The 22,437-nt window shown below is 41.8% G+C and overlaps 1 long non-coding RNA gene across 1 annotated transcript in view; it reads left to right on the top strand.

Annotated features, from left to right (window-relative positions):
- LOC117022544 (uncharacterized) overlaps window positions 1-21,859 on the top strand; it is a 66,072-nt gene extending 44,213 nt beyond the window's left edge. Inside the window, exon 4 of the long non-coding RNA XR_004423062.1 lies at window positions 20,335-21,859. This is a non-coding gene — a long non-coding RNA (uncharacterized LOC117022544). The remainder of the gene's footprint in view (window positions 1-20,334) is intronic.
- The last annotated feature ends 578 nt before the right edge of the window (window positions 21,860-22,437 follow it).

Raw genomic sequence — 22,437 nt, 5'->3', positions numbered from 1 at the left:
TAGCAGTAGCTTTCCTCCTGCAGCCTGGGATTAGAGGAATACTTTAACCTTGACACATTCATTTTATGATCACAAAGCCCTTCGCCTGTCAGTCTTTTTTTCTCCTTTTCATAGTGTCCTGATCCTGGCAGAAGCTTTTAAAATTACCAGAGAATGGTTTTGTATTTCTCTCTCTGTCCCCTCCTCCTCATCTTCTTCCCCCAAATGGACGCACCAATCTTTACTAAGACAAAGGAAAACAAACCCTGAAGGATGTGAGTGTGACAGCATGTTTTACACATATTCCAGAAGGCTGACAAAGGGACAATGAATATGGCTCTCGATGAAGAGTCGATGCGTGTAGTATTGATTTCCAAAAAGAAATTTATGAAAATTAACAGATTTCCAGGAAAGCATAAAAAAGCATGTAGGAAAAATATCAAATGCTTTTAGCCATCATCAACTCATCTGCAAGGAACAAAGGAAACCAGGAAGCTGTATGTCAGAAAAACATGCATAAGACATTTTATCCATGTGGCGATTATGAAAAGGATATGTAACCTTATTTTAAGAATCCATTTGAAATTGGTGTGGGGTGGACGGCACTAATGTGCGTAAATGTCTGCGGTTCAGTGTAAAATTGACTTGTACATTTGTTAGTGTAAGATCTTTATTCTGAGTTAAAGGTTAATTGTAAAACACGTGACTACTATCGCAAAGACACAGCTACCTTTTTTTCTCTTTTTTTAAACGTTTATTTAAGTGTGTTTGTCCAGGACCCATCAGCTCCAAGTCACATAGTTGTTTCAATCTAGTTGGGGAGGGCACAGCTCACAGTGGCCCATGTGGGGATTGAACCAGTAACCTTGGTATCAAGAGCACCATGCTCTAACCGACTGAGCTAACCAGCTGCCCCAACACAACTACCTTTGTTGTTTGATAGGTGGAGAAATCTATCCACCATACACCAATTTATTATAATTATGGAGTTTTACTTTACTCTTTTCTTTATCCAGCAACGTTTTTGACTTGTTTTAGATTAAAGTGTAAGTCTCATTAATTATGGCATTTACACCTCAACTTGTAATTGGTATCTGGTGCTTCTAACTCATAGCGCTCTTGTTTCAAGGGGGCTTGATGAATTTGCCTGAGGTAAACTAGAATGGAAAGTACCGACTTTCTTAAATAATTTCAGTTATTTCTTGTAGCTTCCACAGTTTAAGACTGTTCCAGTGTAGGGGGTGGGAGTGGTGAAAGGTAGGTAGTACATCTGATTATCTTCCAGTCGGAGGGATTGAGATAGGGGGTTCTATATTACTGGCAGGGCTGTGTGCCAAAATGTAATCAAATAGGAAACTGGGTGCCAATGGTAATTTTTTGAAATGTTGCTTTTATGACATCCTCCACAAAGATGAAAGCAGTGTTCCCTAAAACAAACAAACAGTGCCGGACTTGGGCTAAAGCTCTGATATGAAATTTATTTATGTTTCACCAAACCCAACTTGAAAGTAATTGTACATGATTTGGAACTTTTAATTGTTCTTGTTGTTTCTCTCTGCAAATAAGGAAATCCTGGCTTTCTGTAAAAAACTCTAGATCCTGGCTATTGGTTTCTTTTCAAGGTTCTGCCACACTAATTGCTTTCTGTTTGATTCTGTGCCCTTCTGAAATTGAAGGTTGCCTCGAGGCAGGAGAAAAGCTGCGGTGATGACTTGTGGTTTTGGGGACTGGGGTAACCCACAGCTGTGGCTGCAGGCCAGTCTCATTATCCCATGGCTGGATGGGGCAGACCAGGGGGCCCGTTTTAGTGCTTTAGATCTGAGCCTGTGACTGGAAGGGGTAGAATCTCAAAGCTTTCTCTTTGCATTATTTATCATTTCTGACTGATAACAGCACCACTTTCTTCTAGGAACCAAACACTGGTCATTATGGTTTTGTTTTAATGTGGTATTTGGTATTATATTTCACTGTTCTTCAACCGCAGATTTACAAACTGGGAATATATTCAGGGATATGTGTTTCACAGGAAGTAGACATTTCACTTCTTTTCAGCAATCATATGACTTTATTGCTTCTATACCAACATATTTCTAATGTTACTATATGATTGCTTCCCTGTTACATCTGTCCAGACTGCAGTGGTGAAAGTTGAAGTCCTTTTGTTGGTGTCTGAGATCGTGTATGAGTTCGATGAAGTCAAAAACAATTTCATCAGTTGTGTGACCCGACGGTTTTGTAAACGGGATTTCAAAATTATAAATTCAAAGTTTTCTGCCCTCACGGCTCCCCACCCCTCCTATTAAAACACAAGTCCCCCATGTTTCCCTTTCATCATCTTGCTTATAAAGATTGGAGTCAGTCTTTTCTCCCACTAGCTGGTAAACTCCTTGAGTCCAGAGGCCACCGCTTGTCTGGTCCATGCTAGCTTGGCGCCCAGGGCTCCTGGGAACTGCAGGCGTCGCACCTACTCCACTTACAAGCACATGCTCCAGAGGGCAGCTCCCTGGGTTCAAATTCTAGTTTTACGGTTTGCTGGCCTGAGTGAGGGTGGGAAAGTTACTCACACTCTTAAGTTTAAAGCTGTAGTGACCTCATTAATGACAAAAAAAGGTGATACTAGTGCTGACTTCTCAGGATTGCAGTGGAGATTAGATGAAGTGATCTAAGTGGAAAGAGTAGCATACTTTGAAGTGCTCAAAAAGTTAGCAGTTATAATTGTGACTAAGCCAAGAGAGTAATCAATAGCTGTCATCAATGACCTGCTCTATCCTCTATTGTAGAGGTGGTGGGAAATGTGGCATGAACTTCTAACGTGATCCAGAGAACGGAGCTAAAGAGAAAGGTTTTCAGTATAATGTGGGTTTATGAATAAGACAAAGCAGGGAGTTAAAATAACTATTCTGTTCATTCAAATTCAAACTACATATAATACTTTAGCTCTTCAAGCAGCATTTTTTACTTTCTAAAGGGTATCTGCTATCTCAGTTTTTCCTTGTATTGAACTTATTCGGTGAATTATCTAAACTATTTGTCTGCATGGCCTAAATTCACTAGATGATGGCAGGTATGCACCCAGTGGTTCCAAGTACCACGATGACTGTAAATTTAACTAAAACAATTCCTGTGTTTTCTCTGTATAATGATATGATCCAATCACATGGAGGCCATCTTGGCCGTGGTCATTCTACACTGGCCATGGGTCCTAGACTGACCAGCCCCAGATCTGGGAGGAACCTCAGGAACCTCCTAGTTCAACCCCATTGGTTACACAGGTGAGGACAGAGAGGCCTAACAAAGTTAAGCCACTGGACTAAGACCATAGAGCTGATTACTGGACGGGGGGCCAGAGGTGTCCTGTCACCTGTTGGGTGCTGAGCTCAGATTTGGGAGAGCCCAGGTCCTCTGACTTGTTCGTGAGCACGCTTTCCATGAAACCTTCCAGTTTGATTACAAGTTTTGATTTTTGAAAATTTATGACAAGAGCACTAGATCAGGAAGCCCGCCTTTTTCTGACTGTCCTTTACAAGCTTAGGGAGCAATGCTTACTCCCCAGTCCATCCGTAACGGGAGAACAGGATGCCTGCCCTGCCACCTTCGCAGGGTTGCTATAGGATTAAATGAGCTAACAGAGGAGAAAGTGCTTTGAAAGAAAGACCAAGGGGACACTTGTAAGAGCAGAACTATGGGGTCAAAACAAACTGGTCACGAACCCAGCTCTGCCATGTATTATTATTCATGCACCCTTGGTCAGTGCAGTTCATAAGTAGAAATAAAGCTTATCATCTTATTAAATCTGCTTGAAGATTTAAAGAAATGGTATGTAAAGTACCTGACAAAAGAAGGATTCTCAAGAAATGGTAGCTATTATCAAATCATTAAAATACTTTATAAGAACAATGGATTGTTACCTGTGTTGTACTGTAGGGAGGTGTGAGCTCATCCTGCCCGTAGCTGCCTCCTCTTAGCGGATTTCACTGTCTGTGGTCTGTGTATATATTCAACGTTGAGAACTGAATCACAGTCACTACTGGAGACGTATGATACCTTCATGTTCAGCTAACTGAGTAAACCCAAAGTTTGTTTCTATTTATAAAATTGCTCGCTAGAAACCTTAACTGTAGAATTTATGAAGAAAAAAAAATAACTGCTTTGAAAATCAGTTCTGAACGTACTGTTTTCAAAACAGTGAACTCTTCTCCTTTTCCAAATTAAAAATCTAATAAATACTGTATATGGGAAAGTAACGTCCAAATCACAGAGCAGCAGAGCTTTTGCACCTCCAAATGGCCTCGGGCCAGGTTGTCCTCTTCATACACAGCATGTGCAAGTGTGTAAGACCTCAGAGAACCTGCGGAGGTTACCTGAAAGGACTCCACTGCAGGGACGCCCAGGGCCAAGGCTTACTGGGGGAATGGAAACCCCGTGTACAGACATTTGCCCACACAGGAAAGCCTAAAGGGCACCCTATGTCTCTTTCCTTACTCCAGTTTTACTTATCCACTTACAAGGAAGAAGAGGGGTTGAAAGATTAAGCTGATGCATACTTGTACACATAAATTCATGGAGTCCTCATTAGAAAGCAAAACCACATGGTGGGAGTGATCAAAATAAATTGTATTGTCATATAGCAATTAAGAGAAAATCAGGCAATCATAAGGTGATAAAAGCCTATTAGGTAAAGGGCCTGAAAAACACAGCGGGTTGTAAAAAATTAAATTCTCACACACAGGAAAAAAAATGCAAATACATGCAATTGTCTCTCTATGGCAAAGAGTCAGGTTACTGATGTGTGTGAAGAGTTGAAAAATGTGAAGTGCAGGTTTATTTCTCATCTGTGCTCAGATTTGAAGATTTCTGTCCTCTAAACTCTTCTTTCCTTTACGATAAGTCTTACAAACCAGTTTTGTTCTTTGAAAATAAGCTACATCCTTTAAAATGAAATGTCAGAGCATGTAATGAATTTCATATAGCTTTGCACTTTTCGATTTCATTGATACCATTCTGGAATTGTAGTCTATTGATGTCATAAGAATTTTATTCTAATGCCATTATTAGAAATGAAGAAACTGAGGCCTGATGAGGTGAAAGCCATGTTTGCATGTGGCTAATGGGGTAGTTAATGGTAGCAGATCTGATTCTAGAGACCAGATCGGCTCTCTTTTTCCCAACTCAGAGCTCTTTCCACTTGGCTACCTTGCTTTGCTGCTATTATGTTAGTTTTTGAAACATTTGGTCTATATCAGAGGTTGGCAACATTCTTCTGTAAAGGGACAGATAGTAAATATTTTTGGCTTTGCGGGCTGCAGGGTCTTTCTTGCAACTGCTCCCCTCTGCTGTTGTAGTGAGAAAGCAGCCACCAACAGCATTTAAACGAAGGAGTGTGCCTGCACTCCAGCAAACTTATTCACAGAAGCAGACCGAGGGCCAGATTTGGCCAGCAAGTGTAGTTTGCTGACCCTTGTCTGTATCATTTCTTCAATAATTATTAAGGAGGCCTTAAAATAACCAGAACCAACATTTCTAGATGTTGTAAGGATGTTTCTAATGGGAAGATTGACAGGTTCCCTTGGTGAGGTGTGTATTTTTTCTGAGCACTATTCTAAGTTCTCTGAGGCCTTCCTCAACAAGCCCAGTCCTTGGTACTACAAATGGCAGAAGCCCTAATTTTGGATACTTTTATCCCTTTCTTCCAATTTCAATAACAAGCCTTTGCACAAAGCAGACGGTGCCAGTACACGATGACTGTGCAGGTGTCCCAGGACGGTCCCTTCTCTTTGTCCACAATGGCTGATCTGCACTAAGGCAGAAATCTAACTACTTGTCTGTTAACTGGATAAAAAATAATTGTCCTGACGCTTCAAGTAACCTGTCTTTTTGGCCGTGATTAGAAATGCCACATTTATCGTATATGAACTTTCCATATGCACATGAGTCTGTTTCTGGATTTTCACTTCTGTTTCATTAATCTATTCATCTATTTCTCCATGAATCTTTGCAATATTGTATCTTCTCCATCAGGAAAGTCTTTATCCAAATTTTCTTTTATGTCTTTTAATAATATTTTATAGTCTACATATGTCTTATACATTTTCATCATGGTTTTTACATAAGCTACATTTCACTGATCTCTAAAGCAGCAAGCAGGAACACGAGTGGTTGAAGCCTGCATCGTGAAAGCATTAAGAGACTGAGTTTTAAGCAATTGCAAGCAGAGCCTGAGAGGGCTCTGTTATTTCTGTATCCCCTTTGGTACTGGAAGTGACTGCCTGGTATGCCCCGAAACAAGAAGACAGGGCCAGGAAGGAGACGAAGAGCCAGGCAGTTTTATAAAGGACCTGGACCCAGACCAGGAGCCGGGCAGCCTTAGCGCTCTTGGTGAAGGGTCTCATCAGCATGTTCATGAGGAGCGATCAGAAGGTGCCGCTGAGGGCAGGGGCTGCAGGGACACCAAGCCACACAGCACCATCCTATCAGGTTGCACGAGCGTGGGGGTTTAGTTGGATGAAAGTCCTCCTGCATCCTGCTTTGTCCACAATGGCTGATCTGCGCTCTCTTCTTTCCAGATCACCCCTTCCCTGATTCTGGCTCACTGGCCCCAATTCTTGCTTGGTATCTATGTTGATTCAGCCCAGCCTGCCTTATTGTGGTTGCTTGCTTCTCATTCTTGCATTCACTTCTGTGCCTGTGTTTGTTTCACTGATTTATTGTGCATTTACTACCTGATTCTAGTCTGAGTTTTCTTACTTTGCTATGAGAATGATCTCCATTTTGCCATTTTGTCTTCCAGTTTCCCATTTCAGGGCAGTCCCCCTGCTGCTTTGGCAGCCACTTATTCCCCAGGATCATCTGTCCTCAGAGCCCACTGGCCGCCTGGGCAAGACTCCAAGCCAACCCAATGCTTCTATCTTCCCCACAATTCATTATTGTTCTATTTTATCTGGTAGCTAGTTTAAATTATTCTTCTGTGTGTGTTTTTTCTACATTAACTATACACTAAGAAATCCCAAATGCATTCCACAGTGTAGGGTCCCTTCTAACTAAACCTCTTGTTTATTTTATGAAGTCCTATGTTAAATGAAGTGCCACAGGTATTGTGAGGCGGCTTATGTAAACCAGGCGGATCCAACGGACACACAGAGTCACTCTCCTGGTGTGCGTACTGGGCAAATCTGGGGAGCAGTGCCCCTTAGACTAAGGTGGATGCTGCCTGATGGGTTATTGTTGTTGGTTGTGCCATTCCCTGTGGCAGTTAGCATGTTATTTAATGGATATTCTCATGTTTAAACATTCCTATTATATAAACAGAGACATCTCTACTAGGACACGGTGAGTGAGTAGTCATAGTGATATCATCTACAGAAGTATAGCTTGCATGTGTGACCTGAATTCCCACTAATACAGAGGTCTCAACCATGGGTTTAGATTAGTTAGGCAAATGTTTAAAAGATACAGACACCCAAGCCCCACTCCAGACCAACTGAAACAGAATTTCTAATGGTGGGGCTTAGGCATTAGGCATTGGTATTTAAATTTTTTTTTCCAAATGATTCTAATGTGCAGCCAAGGTTGAAAACCACTGTTTTAGCAGAACTTTTGGAGGCGCTAGCTGACCTGCCACACACCCTGTTTTCACCAGACCTCTCTTGCAGAAAACATATGTGAACCCAGTCTATGAGTTAGTTATGCTATCTAAGTTAGTATTCAAAACTTGGACTTCTTTTTGTCCTTTTTCTGTTGTGTTCCTCTTCTAAATCCAGAAAGTGATGTATCAGAGAGAATTATGTATAAATTTTAAGAGGGCCACATCACTGCCCAGAGCCCATGGATTCATGTCCACAGGGAAATGACTGTGGTAGGCATAGTCTGGTAGGAATTTCAACAGAAGGAGAAAAAAAATTCAAAAATACAATCAATTTTATAGAGAAGGTGGTACTCTTTCCGTTGAGGATAGGGCAAAAAAGGAATTTTTTTTTTATTATTATGGAAGAACAAGAGGGGTTTTATTTAGACCAAAGGAACAGTTCCCCACAGTGGTGCCCTCAGAAAACTCAGTGATTCCCCTGGCCCTTCCGTAGAGAAAATTCTCATCTAACACGGAAGGCTTCCAGGAGGACCTGCCTAGAGGCAATATAATGACCCAAATAATCTCTTCAAGTCTCTCACAGGTTTTGACTCTGTGAAAAAGCTTTATCCCAGTCCTCCAGTGGAAACGAAATTAGTGTCTTCAAGCACACTGGTGAAGTTTGTACCATCAAATGAAGCCTCTGGGTAGTTGGTGAAATATGTGGACACATCTGGGACCCCACCTGCCCATGGATCCAGCCTCACCCTCTCCTCGTAGCAGGATTAGTTTGCATTCATCTGGTCTGGTCTTCAGACCCAAGGTGGCCAGCAAAAAAGTCTGAAACGCAGACTTCAAAGACAAAAGGAATTATATTTTAACATTTTTATTTCATTAAACTGGGGCCAATCATGAGAGGTCATCAATAAAGAACAAACAAGATAAGCATTTGGTCTGGACGTCTTCCAGAAACGCTGAGGAAGGAGTGGCTTCCGAGCAAAGCACAACATAATGAAATGCGTGCTGGCTGCTGATGGTGCAGATTCAATTCTGTTTGCACACAGGGGGAGCAGTTTTCCATTGCGAGCGTTTGGCTGATGTTGGTCCAGCTTCACTGAGGGAGAAAAGTTGCATGTGGGAACATTTACTGTTTTATCAAGCTATGTAAAGATGTTACCATTTCTAGAACTTCCAAGTTCCACTCTTCCTTTTGCTTTTAGAAACCTCTTAGATGCCAAAGAATGATCAAAGTATATAAAAAAAAACAAGGGACCCGATCAAACATTTCAAACAATGTGTTTATTTCCACTCAAAGTATTGAGAAATGAGTAAATGGAAACAAAAATATCTTGATAATAACCTCTAGCATGTATTTACCTACTACGCACCGTAAACACATTATCTCAATTTAATCTTATAAAATGCTTATGACGTACCTATTGTTGAGGGAAATGAGGTTCAGAGATGGTAGGGGATTTGTTCATAGTTAAAAATTGGATTTACCCATAATCTTTCCACTTAGCTATGCAGTAACCTTTGGCAGACTTCACCGCAGTCAGCAGCTGGCAGGTGTTAGAATGGACGCTATCAGAGCCTTGCTGTACCCTCTTGCCCTTACCAGCGCAGTGCGTACTGCTCAGCTTCTAAGTTGGCAGTTCTGGGCCTGAAGACTTTCTCTGGCTGACTTGGAGGCCCATTCTGCTCCTGCGGCAGGTCCAAAGTATCCATGCATAGTACACCATCTTCCCCTACGCAGTTGTCAACCAATGACTAGGGCAGCTGGGGTATTTCCATCCCAGCTCCCTCTTTCTTCAGGTGGGACCACTGTAAGGCATGTATTCTATACTGGCTTTGAGTTTCTTCGCAAGAAGAAGCTTCGCGGATTCATAGTGGGGACTTGTTTGCTAACAAAGGAAGGCTCTTTCCTTCCCTTTCTCACCTCCCTACTTCCCTGCCAGTGTTTCCCAGCATCGCTATCCAAAGAAACCACTTGCATTTAGAGCCTTATCTCAGGATCAGCTTCCAGAGGAACTCGAACTAAGGCAGTTGTATGCGTGCCTTGCTACTCATAAATAGAGGTTGAGGTAAAGTGTGATGGTTTGATGGCAAAAATAGCCCCAATTCCCAGCCTTCTCTGTATCCATACCCTTTGTAATGTGAGTTTGCAGCTCCTCTTGTCAAGAGTTGACGTGCGTTTCCCATCCCTGGCATCTGTGCTGGCCTTGAAACGTACTTTGGGCGATAGAAGGAGGCAGAAGTGACAGTGTGCTGGTTTTGAGCCTAGGCCCCACGAGGCTTTGTATGCTGCCTCTCCCTCTCTCTCTCTCTCTCTCTCTCTCTCTCTCCTCTCTCTCTCTCTCTCTCTCTGTATATATATATATATATATATATATATATATATATATATATATATATCAATCTCTCTTCCTCCTTCCCTCCCTCCCTCGGATGTCTGCTACCTCCATATAAACAAGTCTAGGTTGGTGTGTATTGAGGCGAAGGAAACACCGTGGAGCAGAGCTGCTTAGAGGCTGAAGCCACCTGAGAGTAGCCAGCCCTTAGCTGACTCCCCAGCTGACCACAGATACATGAGTGAATCCACCACCTTCAGCCAAGTCTTCCCAGATCAGCAAAACCAACTAGCAGACCTAGAGACTTTGGGGCAAAAATTACTATTTATTGTTATAAGCCCTTGCTCATTTGCAATGCAGCACTTGTGTGGTGATAGATAACTGGCACCGTTATTGCAAGCTCTTCTGATTTCTGTTCTTCCCACTTCTTTATTTCACTCTACTTTTTTGTACATATTCACTCTCCCTATTCCTCTCTGCTGGTATTTGTAAATATATTAATGTTTCCTCTGATGACTGATCGAGCTGGAATTGCTCAGCAACATGTAGTGGATTGTGCCATTAATTTAACTCTAACAAAAATTACAGAAAATCTTTTTAGACCTGTCCTTCAGTTACCCTGCTTATCACAGGTTGAGTAGCTCAGTTATTTTTACGTAACATGATGGTAATAAAGGAATCATCTAAAGAGAGGGTGGAGGGCTGAGGGACATAGAGACACTCAGAGGACACAATGGGAAAGGAAGATTCTCTTCAAAAATACTTTGGGAAAGAAAATCTTTCCCAAAGAGAAAATGGGAAACAGGATAATGGCTTCATTTCTTTATTCTGTAGATAACTGAGCCCCAACTATGCACCAGGCTCTGTTAGGTATTGAGAGGGTAAGGATGTGTAAGAATACAGTTTCTGCCCTTGAAGAATTAAGGTTCTAATAAAGAATTGTGCTAGAAAAATACAAAAGTTAAGTAATTCTACATATTCTGGAGGCTTGAGAGAGGATTTGGTAAACATATTTCTCAGGTGGGGATGAGGCTTACACAAGTGAGAGAGTTCCTGTGAGGCGGGTGGCTTCCCAGAGGCAGCTTGAAGGAGATGAAAAGCCACAGGATCCATCAGGCTGGGGCCGGTACTAGTTGGGAGAAGGGAGGGTTTGACAGAGAACAAGTTAAGGGGACTGCACCACCACTGCCACGCTTTACGGAGTGAAGTCCTGAGGACCTGGGAGGCTGACATGGGAAAGTGCCTTCCCCGGGGCTCTCCTGCCTGCTCAGGATGAGTAATAAGGCTCCTGGGATTGCTGTGGGGAATGGATTTTAAGTCACTCAGTAGTTCACAGATTTACATGTAGTATACCTACTTAATAGCAGTCAATGTGTCATTTGGCATTTGTGTTAATTAAACTTTTTAATAAAACTTTGAGTTAAGAGTGCTTATCTCATATTTCAGACATTCCCAGGAGTGCTTAGAAAGGGGCTGTGAGTAGGAGAAATATACCACTTGGCAATATTCCATGAAATTAATTACCATAAAGAAGTTGTGAAAATTTGCACAGAAGGACTTGCTACAAACATTTGAATCAATTCAGAAGATACGCTACCTCAATTTTGTCAGATTCTCAATATATCCAGTCCTCACCTCCCACATGGAAGCTTGTGAGAGATTCAATCACTTTGCCTTCCCAAGATTCCGGTGCTATGAACTTGTCCCTTAAAATCTGACTTCCCTTTGGGACCGCATGGAAGTCTAGATGCTAACACCATGAAGTGAGAAAATGTATTTTCTTTGCTCTTTAGAACAGAGTCACCAATATAAAATGTTCCATTGAAGCTTGCAATTCAGGACGAGCTCTGTGTGATCTTGTGAAACAAAGAAAATTGCAGCACTGTGTCGGCTACTGGAGTGTAAGCTCCTTAAGGGCAAGGATTTTACCAGTTTAGTTTAGCTTGACTGTATTTCCAGTGCCCAATGTATTAATTCAATAAAAGAGTGAAAGCATTAGATATTATGTCACACCCAAGAATAACAAAGCCAATTAAAAACAAAAATGAACACTGAAAAAAAGAAAGAGCGCTTTTTCTCTAGGGCAATGGAGAAGCAATGCACTTCTCAACATATGAATTACAGGGACCTCTACAAAAAGTGTGTCTATGTGGCCCAGTGTGTAAAGAGGCCTTAGAACAGGCAAGGACAAATGTCCCATCTCATAATTTGGAAGTTTCTGGGCAGCTACCTGTACCTCTTGTTTGAACCACATTCTGCCTATCTGTCCATATGCAGAAGAACCACATATGACCCACCATATATGATGGTGATGAGAGAGGTGGTCCCCTCTCTCTGTCAGGCCTGAGCCATGGGAATTTTGAGTAACAGAGCACTGGCGGGTGGTGCACTGAGAAAGAAAGCACTGGTCATAGTTCATAAAAAAGAGGCTGAGTCATAGCTTTCTTGTGGTCTTCTGTCTTGGTTCTTTGATTCCATAAGCACCTGATTGTAAATTATAAACATTATTTTTGTTTGTTGTTCTTCGGGTTTAGTTTGGTTCTAGGTATCTGTCCACGAAAGATTTGGGATCTGTTGCTTTGCAAGTGATGGCTGATAAAACGTTCAGTGAGTACCAAGTTTGTGATACCATTTGATAGTCAAGTCTCAGTCGTCAGCCATGCATTGGCACCTGGAGGAAAATCATTTTGGGTAAAGGATTTCTGTTAGTAAAACCTATAGGTATAATTTTCCGAGTTTCTTCTCTAGAAGATAAAGTTGTACCTCTGGTATTTGATAAATATCAAAAGCATTTGGCTGAATTTTGACTTTGTTCTCATGGGCTTCCTTTGAGACCAATAAGAAATGTCTGAACTGAAAATGAAGGGATAGATTGAGGCACTTGTATTTATTCAGTACTGTGGGGTATATTGCTCATGCTTTGATGGAGTCAGAAACAGAATCAGTGGTTATCAGCAAATTTCACCCCAACTCTGGGTTTGTCAGTCCTAGATGAGAGTCTCAGAGTTGGAAAGGACCCTAACAGTTTTGAATCTAATCACTAAGGCTGTGCTTGCATCCCCACTGACATATGTTGCCCATCTCTTCTCACCTCCCTCAAAATGTCCTTCCCACAACAGAGATTGCAGACAGCAGCGCACAGAAGTGTTTGCTTTGGCTTGCCTGGTGTTTAATTTTTTTTTTTTTAATTTAGCTTGTAACATTAAAAAATTCAGAGTTCTCATAGATCCTTAGAACTTTGCTTTCTCTTGAAAATCAGTTAACTACACTGCTGCTGTATCAATAGCCTGGAGTGTAGTAGCCACTCCTCCATTTAGACTAAGCATATGCTTTCCGGCTCACCATAGTTTCCATCTAGACTGTTTTTTACTCATTTTGTTACCTCTGTATGCCTTGCAGTTTCTGGCTTCTATCTGAGAACCCTTATTCACTGGCCTGATACCATGAGAACCCAACTCCAGTCAATACGAGTATCTATATTTTCTAAAAAGGAGAACTTTCCTTCACTTCTTTAGTTAAGGTCTTCCTGCTAAGGTTCATGTTTTCTTCACTTTTCTAATCTGTGTCTCCACAATCTATTGATACTCTATCTAGTTCATTTGAGTCAAATATTGTGTGGATTCTCCCAGGGTCTACATTTTTTAATAGGTCCTACGTAGGTAGGGCAGGAACAAAGAGAGATGATGGTCTCTATACAGGAGAAGTTAATAGCTCACTTAGGCCACGTGGGACAATAGATGGTTGAGGCAGCTTAATGAACATGAGGTGGCAAATAGATCAAGGTGACCACTCTCACCCCCTGCGGAGAGATCCATCTTTTTGCCATTGGCTGGCTGGTTCTGCTTGTGTTGAGGAGACACCTGCGGGCCTCTCTAACATTCCGTGTGGCTACACCTGACTTGGGCGAAGCAGAATGTGTAACTCTTCATATGGTCACTGAGTCTGATATCTTTGTCTTGATAGTTAATATCAAAGCAAATTTCTTAAACCGCCTATTATTTTTCTGGACTCATTTGTTGTTTATTATACTTAGCTCAAATCTTGGGAAAGCTAACATTTACTTTACATTCATATTCAAAATATATTGGCATTATGGTTGCTTTTGGGTGGTCTAAATGCCTCCTCAAACTTGGACGGGGCCCACCCAGCTGTTAGGAGAGAGATTACCTTACTTCTAAATGATCAGATTTGCACTAACAGATTAATATAGGACTCTCTTCAACAGTACCTCTCAGGAAAGTTAAATTAAAAAAAATATAGTATATACAAAGGGTGCCAAAAAAATGTATACACATTTTAAGAAAGGAAAAAAAAACTATTAAAATGGTAAAACTCAATATATACCAATAACAAAAGATGAATACAAGTCATGTATACATTTTTTGGCACCCCATATATACGTGGAAGTCATGGTGGAAAGTTCGTGAACTTAATTGTCTGACCGTGTGTGTGTGTGAGTGTGTGTGTGCGTGCGTGCGAGTACACACACACTCCCATGTACATACACATATACAGAGAGAAAGAGAAACAAATGGGAAAATTGTAAACGTAGAAAAGATTATGTTACGCCATTTGAAATGCGCAATTGTTGACCCCTCGCCATAAGCAGAGTGTGTCCTTGACCATCTGACTGAGCATCTCCGTGGGGTAGAAGCATTTCCACGAAAGCTGGTCTTTCCCACTGGGCTGCACAGGCTCCTCTGCTATTTCATGTTAACAGACAATGGCATGAAGCGCCTGGTCACTGGGCAAATCCATTATTAGTCAGAGGAAGGGGAACCATTTCAAGTAAAATAAAGGCCAACACAAATCTTTAACCTAATTCAAACTATACTCCAATTTCTTCAAGTCTAATCTATTTAGTTAACATTTTAATCCGCGGCTTTTTCAAACCTAACCATGTTAAAGGGTGACTTAGGACTAGCAGCAAAACCATCATATCATACAAAAGGATTTTTTTTTTTTCCAATGCTATTTCTAGCCTGGTTGGAAACTGGAAGTTTTAGAAATCTACCAAGACTAACTTTGCTAGGTTTTTGTGCCCAGTATTGAGTGAGGCCTGTGGGTTTGGATAAAAGTCAGAGAAGTCTGTGGGTAACATTGCAATACATACATTTTCATGTAAAAATATTATGAGGAAAGGGAATGAGGGTGCAAATGTAGTCAAGAAAAAAAGAAAAGGTGGTTCTAGTCTTTTATTATAAGTTCAAGTGGTTTTCGTTCTCGTCCGACCTAACATTGCAATTGAAAGCGAAACAATTCAGTTTCCCTGAGACATGCTAGGTGGAAAGTGGAAAGTTCAATCTATGTAGCCAAGGGGTACTTATGTCCACTAATTTTGGTCATTCAGAGAAGTCTCAAGAATGGCAAGATTACGGAGAACACCCAGGAGAGTGGATCATGGAAGAAAGGTTTGGGGAATTTACCCAGATTTGCACTTATTGAACCATTCCTTGAATTGGTCCCGGCTTCCACGGGAAGCAGACAGAAGTGAAACCAAAATGAGAAATATGAGGCCTCGTGGCAGGACTTGATACTGGAATTTGTACACAGCCTCCACTGGTAAAATAAAAACCCCTTGTACAGAGCACCGGTGCCCTTGACTTCACAAAATGGGCTTACTCTAAGAACTGACATGTACCTGAAATTTGGGGGAAGAGAATCCTACTGGGGAAACAACTGAAAGAATCCTTTATGGTTATTTTGCAGAGACACCTTTGTAAAGCAAATAATCATTTGTTAATGTGGTTATTTTGTAAGTTTGAAAGTTCTTATGGTGAGATTTCATAAAGAGGGCACAACTGTTACAACTGTTGTTTATGTATCCAAGTGAGGCACTTGAAGGGCAAAGTTTATGTTTTGGTTAATTTATTATTGTTTATCTGTTTTCTGAAGATACTCTTTCTACTCTATTTATAAAACCCAGTTAAGAGCTGCTTGCTATTCATTTGGCATCATAGCTATTGTGTAAATAAGTTTTTTGATTTTTAAGAATTTCCTTTACGGAGTATGGCCTCAAGATAAGGCGAGGAACACTTAAATTAGCCCTTCCTCCAACCCCAGAGTCACAGGGAGAAGTGTGTGGGGGGAGTGTTCTCTGCCCTGAATAGAAAACATGGGTTGGGGTCAGGGAGGAGCTGGCAAGGCATCAATATGATTAACAAACAGGCTTTAAGAACTTGTTGTGAAAGACAAATTCTGCCTTTTGGGGAAGGCAAGTGAAACCCGCTTCTCTAAGCATTTCCTTTGGAATCACACCACAGGGCTATCTTTTTTATTTGCTTTCAGCCACAGCTGTTGACTCAAGGAGATAGTGTCAACTGTTGTCTTTTCCTGTTGCAAAGCTCATTTGGCTGCTGAGCCATCTTTCAGGACTGGGCACCTGAAGATGGATGTAGAAGGGAGGACACTGGGGAGAGCAGACAGAGAGGCAGGCATTTGAGAAGGCAGTGCTTTAGGATTCTGGAGCAGGCTCAGGCTTGTTTTTCCAGCAACGGTGCTACGGCTCAGTCATGGCATGACTGCCACCTCATCTGTCCCGAATGAGACCCAAGGCGTACACTTGGGGGCGTTGTTTTAGTTCCACTCACCCTCCACTATCTGACAGAATGAACAGGAGGGAGAAATGCATGGGGTGGTGGATGGGAAGAGTAAAGGGATCTTCTACTTACAAGTGTTTCTTTTTCTCATTCAATGTTCGCATTTGTAAAGTGCTGACAATATTATTCATCACAAGTGATATCAGAAGGGTACATAAAAATAATGTATGCAAAAAAGCCCGCCGAGACTGGCCCATAGAAGACACATAATCTAGTGCTGCGAATCTGAACCTCACTCTTGCTGCCAGGACTAAGCCCAGGCTGTGGTGGGAAGGGGCAGCTCCAGAGCACGGTGGGAAGTCCATCGTCATTGACAAATGCACCACTTCCAACAGCCATGCGGATGATCCTGTCTGTGCCCCAGTTGGCCATCCTTACTGAATCTAGTGTGCTAGTTACTAAGCCACTACATGTCAGCTTCAAATCGATCCTTCTCTACTCCACTCTGAGGCTCTAGAAACTACACTTCCATTGGTCAGCTGGTTCTCTGGGACATCAGCCAATAGAGAACATTAGAGGAAGACTGGAAGTCAGGAAGAGGGGAGCTTGGCAGCCCAATTGGTTCCCATCTCAGCATGTACCTACACTGCCAGAACCAACCGTAGTGTCCATGCTACCTCCCCTCCAGAGACAACAGCACCAGCCAGGTGGAGCCCCTTTCTCAGACGTCAAGTCCCAGATCCATGAATGTCTCCTCCTGGTTCTAAGTTCTGATAACCCCAGTGTCTTCCCTGTGTTTTCCTAACCTTAGAAGTGTGACAGGCGCTTTTTGCAGTCAATATTGCTGCGTGATTTTGGTGTGTCCATTGTGACTCTTTAGTTCTTGAACATCTGTTCTCTTATTTCCTCACATTTTAACATAAACCTTAGAGTACTATACACACCCTGAAACACCTTACTTTTCCCATGTCACAACATATCTTCTAGGTATTCGTGCATAGAGATCTTTCTTTCCTATTTGCCTATAGTAGCTGAATAGCATTCCTTTAGGTTGATGTACCATAACTGATTTAACCAGTCTGTTATTGTTAGACAACTGGCTGATTTCAATATTTTGGCAATTCAAACAATACTTCAGTGAGTGACATGGAAAAATTACATACGACATACATCATTTTGCATATGTGCATGTATATCTGTGGAACAAATTTTCCGAAGTGGCGTCATCGGGATCATACTCATTTAGATGTGGCCGAGTTGTCTTCCATTGGGACTATACCAATTTATATTCATGCTAACAATGTATGAGAATGTCTGCTTCCCCTCAGCTCCACCAACAGTGTTATAAACCTCTTTTGGAGTCGATAAAATGAGTCTTTCATTGAGCTTCTGAAGTCAGAGCTGTGCTAGTTAAAAGACTCTCTCATTTATAGGCCTTAAAAATCTAGAATACTACTTTGCTGATCCATAAACGAACTCTTCCTCCAGGCACATAGCTCAAGGTCCAACAGGGAGCACTCTACTTTTTCTTAGGGCCATCTTCTTTGCTTTCTCAGCACGAAGGTGAAGCCTGGAGTGGAGCAGCCTAACTTTGAAGTCAAAAGCCTAAGGGTATATCTGGATGTCAGTTTGACCTCCTCTATGACCTTACTTCCAGATTTATTTTCAATATTTTTATTTCTGGGAAATTGATCTTATTTTGCAGGTGAGGGGACCTGAAGAAAGGTTTCATCAGGGGAGTGAGTGCGGAGAATGGACTGACTGGGGAGAGGCTTGAGCCATGACTGAGGCCTGAGGAGGGCAGTGCAGCTGCAATGAGTGGGGAAGGGGGCCGCCCCGGAGATGGAGAAATGAAGACCTGCTGACAGGACAGAGGGAGATAGGAGATCTGAGGAGGAAGGGAGAAGTTACAGATGACACCATTTTAGCTTCACATACTTGGTGAACAGTGAACAGGAAAGAAGGAGTAGGTGGGAGATTGAGGAAGTTTTCAACTTATATTTGTGTTTTTGACTACTGTTTTTCTAATTTTTAAAATGAAAATTTGAAAACATGCACAGATGTTGAAGGAAAGGATATTGAATACTCCTAAACTTATTACCTAAGTTAAAAAATTATTACTTTGCCACATTTAATTTCTACACATACAGAGAGAGATGTTTGTTTTTTGCAGAAATACTTGAAAGTAAGTTGCAGGCTCAAAAAAATGCATCCCTAAATTACTCAGCATGGATCTCCCAAGAAGAGAACATTCTTTTTCATAAACACGATACTATTACCACATTTAAGAAAATTTACACTATTTCTCAAGTAGTATCTAAAGTCCATGTTCAAATTTCCCACATTGTACCCAAAATGTCTTTTATAGCTGGTTGTTTCAAAACAGGATCCAATCAAGTTCCATGCATTGTATCTGGTTATCTCTTTTTAGTTCTTTTATTCTACAACACTCTCCATTTTGTAAATGATATTGACTTTTATTATTGATTGTCTTTTTGAAGAGACCAGGCCAGTTGTTTTACAGAGGTCTCACAATCTAGATTTGCCTGATTGTTACCTTGTGGTATCATTTAGCTTGTTCCTCTATCATCAGTATTTTATGTAACAGAAAGTTGGATCTAAAGACTTGATTACACTCAGGTTATATATTTTTGGCATGAATAATTTACAGGTAATGCCCTATACTTTACAGTGTATTTCGCCAACAGGTATATAATGTCAGGTTGTTTCACAACTATTAATACTACATTTGATCACTTGTTTAGTTAAAAGGTGATAGCCATTGTTTTTCTCCATTGTAAAGATACATTTCCCATTTGCAATTAGCAAGTGGTTTGGGAAGTGATGTTTTGGCACCTTGCAAATATTCTATCCTTCATTATAACTTTTATTTTGGAAAGCTTACCTATGGAGTTGTAATGGGAAACTGGTAGAGCTTAGGGGGTTGAGGTTTAGAACTAGGACTGGGAACCACTGATGCTTGAATGATGGCTGAAGCCAGTGAAGAGGATGAGATCACCCAGAAAGCGTGTACAGTGGAGGGGACTGCACATGGGCAGCAGAAGCAGAGCCAGCAAAAGAGACCAGGAAAATAAAAATCCTGAACAAGAATATGAGCACACAAGTCTAGGAGATGAAAGTTTCACGTTACGGGGGTGGGGTGAGTAGAGGGGCAATAACTTTCAACCCTGTGGGAGGTCTCATAAGCTGAGGCCTAGAAGGGGGTTATGGGATATGGAAAACTACCAGGAGATTCTTAATAGAGGTTGTTGAGGACAGAATCAGCTTGACAATGAAGACAAGGTCTGAATAAGACAAAAGCCACCTCTTTTCAAGAAGCTGGTTGTGGGACAGAGAGAGTAAAAAGTGGGACTTCAGAAATAAGGGAATGTGGTCATGGAGAAGACTTTATTTTGCTTGCTTGTTCATTTGTAGGATGCAGTATATTTGATCCGATATTTGAGGACCAAAAGTGAGGAACCAGTGGAGAGGGAGAGGACAAAAGAGACACAGGGATAATTTATAGCTCATGGTGCTAACGGAGAGGAAGGGTCATGATTCAGGACAACGTGTTGTTCCTTTGGAAGGAATTGTCCCCTTCAAGATAAAAGTATTCAGTAAGGATGGGGAAACATGTTAGAATATGTTGCGGAGGGAAAATGGAGGAGTTCTTGCCTGATGATCTTGATTTCCTCAGTGAGGAAGCACATTATCTCATCTTCCAAGACAGCAGATGTGGGGATTCCGGGCCTTGAAGAGAGTGCAGAGTTTTGAACAGCTGCTGCTGGGAGTGGGAAGCCCATGTGATAGCATGGAAGAAGACTGTGAAAAGGCCACCAAAAATGTCAACGAAAGGTCTGTTCCTTACACATCTGTAGCTCATTAAGACCATCACTTCCTACAGGGTCTTCATCTGACTACCTCTGCCTCTGCTGTCGGCTTCAAGAGTGGTATCCGTGGCACCTGGAAGTCAGCGTTCCCGCCCCTGTGTGACAGATGGACAGCCCTCCGATGGACAGCCCTCCTGCCCCTCAGCAGTCAGACTGACAGAGACCCACTGTGACACGTCAGAACCCACAGAAAATATTCCTCCTGTGCATTACTTAGGACTTTCCTGCATTTATATAATACCCAGCTTCCTGAAAGTAATTTGTTTTGGATTGTGTAGAGCTGGGCAGGACATCAAAGGGATGCTAAGCAGTGGTAATAACACAGTGAGGTTTATGGTCACTGAGGTATTAAATATCACTCGTAAATTACAGGGTGAGCGTTTTAAATGCGCGATGGCTCGGAGAACACTAGGCGCCCCGTCTCTGCTCATATTAATTGCCACTGCCTGCCTTATTAATTATCAATAGTCCCAAAGGCTTGTTGCAGTCTTCTTCAGGAACCATTCTCTGCTCTTTCTATGGTTCTGTGAATGTGCAAGCGCGCGAGTGGACGCGTTGTAAGCATAAGCTGGCATTAAGCTTAAGGGAAACGTGAGGATACTTTAGAATACTGTGGAGTCTGATAGCCTTTCATTTCAAAAGCAAATATCCCTCCAGATGAACCAGTGGCACTCTGGTTGCTGTTTCCTAACAAGGCGTTCTGCTTACTGCTTTGGACTCCAAGCAGCAAAGTCAGGATAATGCAGATGTGTTTCTCTTCAGGGCCTGATCAGTTTGACTTTCTGGTTCTAAAGCGCTATCCCTTCTCTGCCAAATTGCACCCCATTGGCTTTTAGCTAAATTTCACAGGCTCCCTTTCAGTTTGAATTCTCCAGTGTCCTTTTGTCTGCACCCACATACACCATTGCTTCATCATCGTACACTCTGAGTTCCTACTTCTCTCCTCTGTGAGCTTCTATGTACTTCTTCTCAGGTGAGTTCCTCTAGATTTTTGTGTTTAAGGATCCAATCTAGCAATTACCAAGGAGTACCAGAGGACACCCAAGCCCCAAACTTGGAAAAGGGATGGTGTTTTAGAAGAATGAAATGGCTCACACTTTGGGAACTTAATAATTTAATACAGACACTCCCGACACAGAGTCACCCAAGCGTATTGAACCTTGGGGGACTCCCCAGCTTTGCATAGTAGAAGCCAAGAGCTGCAACAGGCCACTGAGAGGTTTAGGAAGTAGGTGTCTGAGGATATGAGGTCTGACAATTAAGTTCACAAACTTGTTGCAATGATGTTGCTAACCTTTTTTGATATCAGAGGGATTATTCATTATGAATTTATGCCAACTGGACAAACTATTAACCAAGTTTACTATTTGGAAGTGCTGAAAAGGCTGCATGAAAAAGTTACCAGACCTGAACTTCTCACCTACAATTCATGGCTCTTGGATCGCGACAATGCACCAGCTCACACAGCACTGTCTGTGAAGGGGTTTTTAGCCAGGAAACAAGTAACTGTATTGGAACACCCTCCCTACTCACCTGATCTGGCCCCCAGTGTCTTCTTTCTTTACCCAAAGATAAAGGAAATATTGAAAGGAAGACATTTTGGTGACATTCAAGACATCAAGTGTAATACGTTGACAGTTCTGAAGGCCATTCCAGAAAAAGAGTTTCAAAACTGCTTTGAAGGGTGGACTAGGCTTTGGCATCAGTGCATAGCTTCCCGAGGGGAGTACTTCCAAGGTGACCATAGTGATATTCAGCAATGAGGTATGTAGCATTTTTTTTTTTTGGATGAGTTCATGAACTTCATTGTCTGACCTTGTATAAATCAGACTAGAGTCCTGTCATTAAGTGGCCTTGACTCTCGCTGGTCAACGCACACCATTCATTAAAAGTGGCTCTGTGTGTGGCTACCTTTGTCCAGCAAGGCCACTCAATGCTTGTTTGGTTTGATTTCAATAATATGAAAAGAGGCATCTCAGAGAGGACATGTAGGTGGGTATAGATAGTTTCTTAGTACCACAGGTTAGAACTGCGCTGTGCAATATGGAAGCCAAGGGCCACATGTGGTAAGTGAGCTCTTGAAATGTGACAAGTGAGACTAAGGGACAGAATCTGTC

The sequence above is a fragment of the Rhinolophus ferrumequinum genome, chromosome 5, assembly GCF_004115265.2.
Source record: "Rhinolophus ferrumequinum isolate MPI-CBG mRhiFer1 chromosome 5, mRhiFer1_v1.p, whole genome shotgun sequence".
NCBI lineage: Eukaryota > Metazoa > Chordata > Mammalia > Chiroptera > Rhinolophidae > Rhinolophus > Rhinolophus ferrumequinum.
Note: the sequence above shows the minus strand (reverse complement) of the source record. Positions and strands in the feature narration are given on the sequence as shown.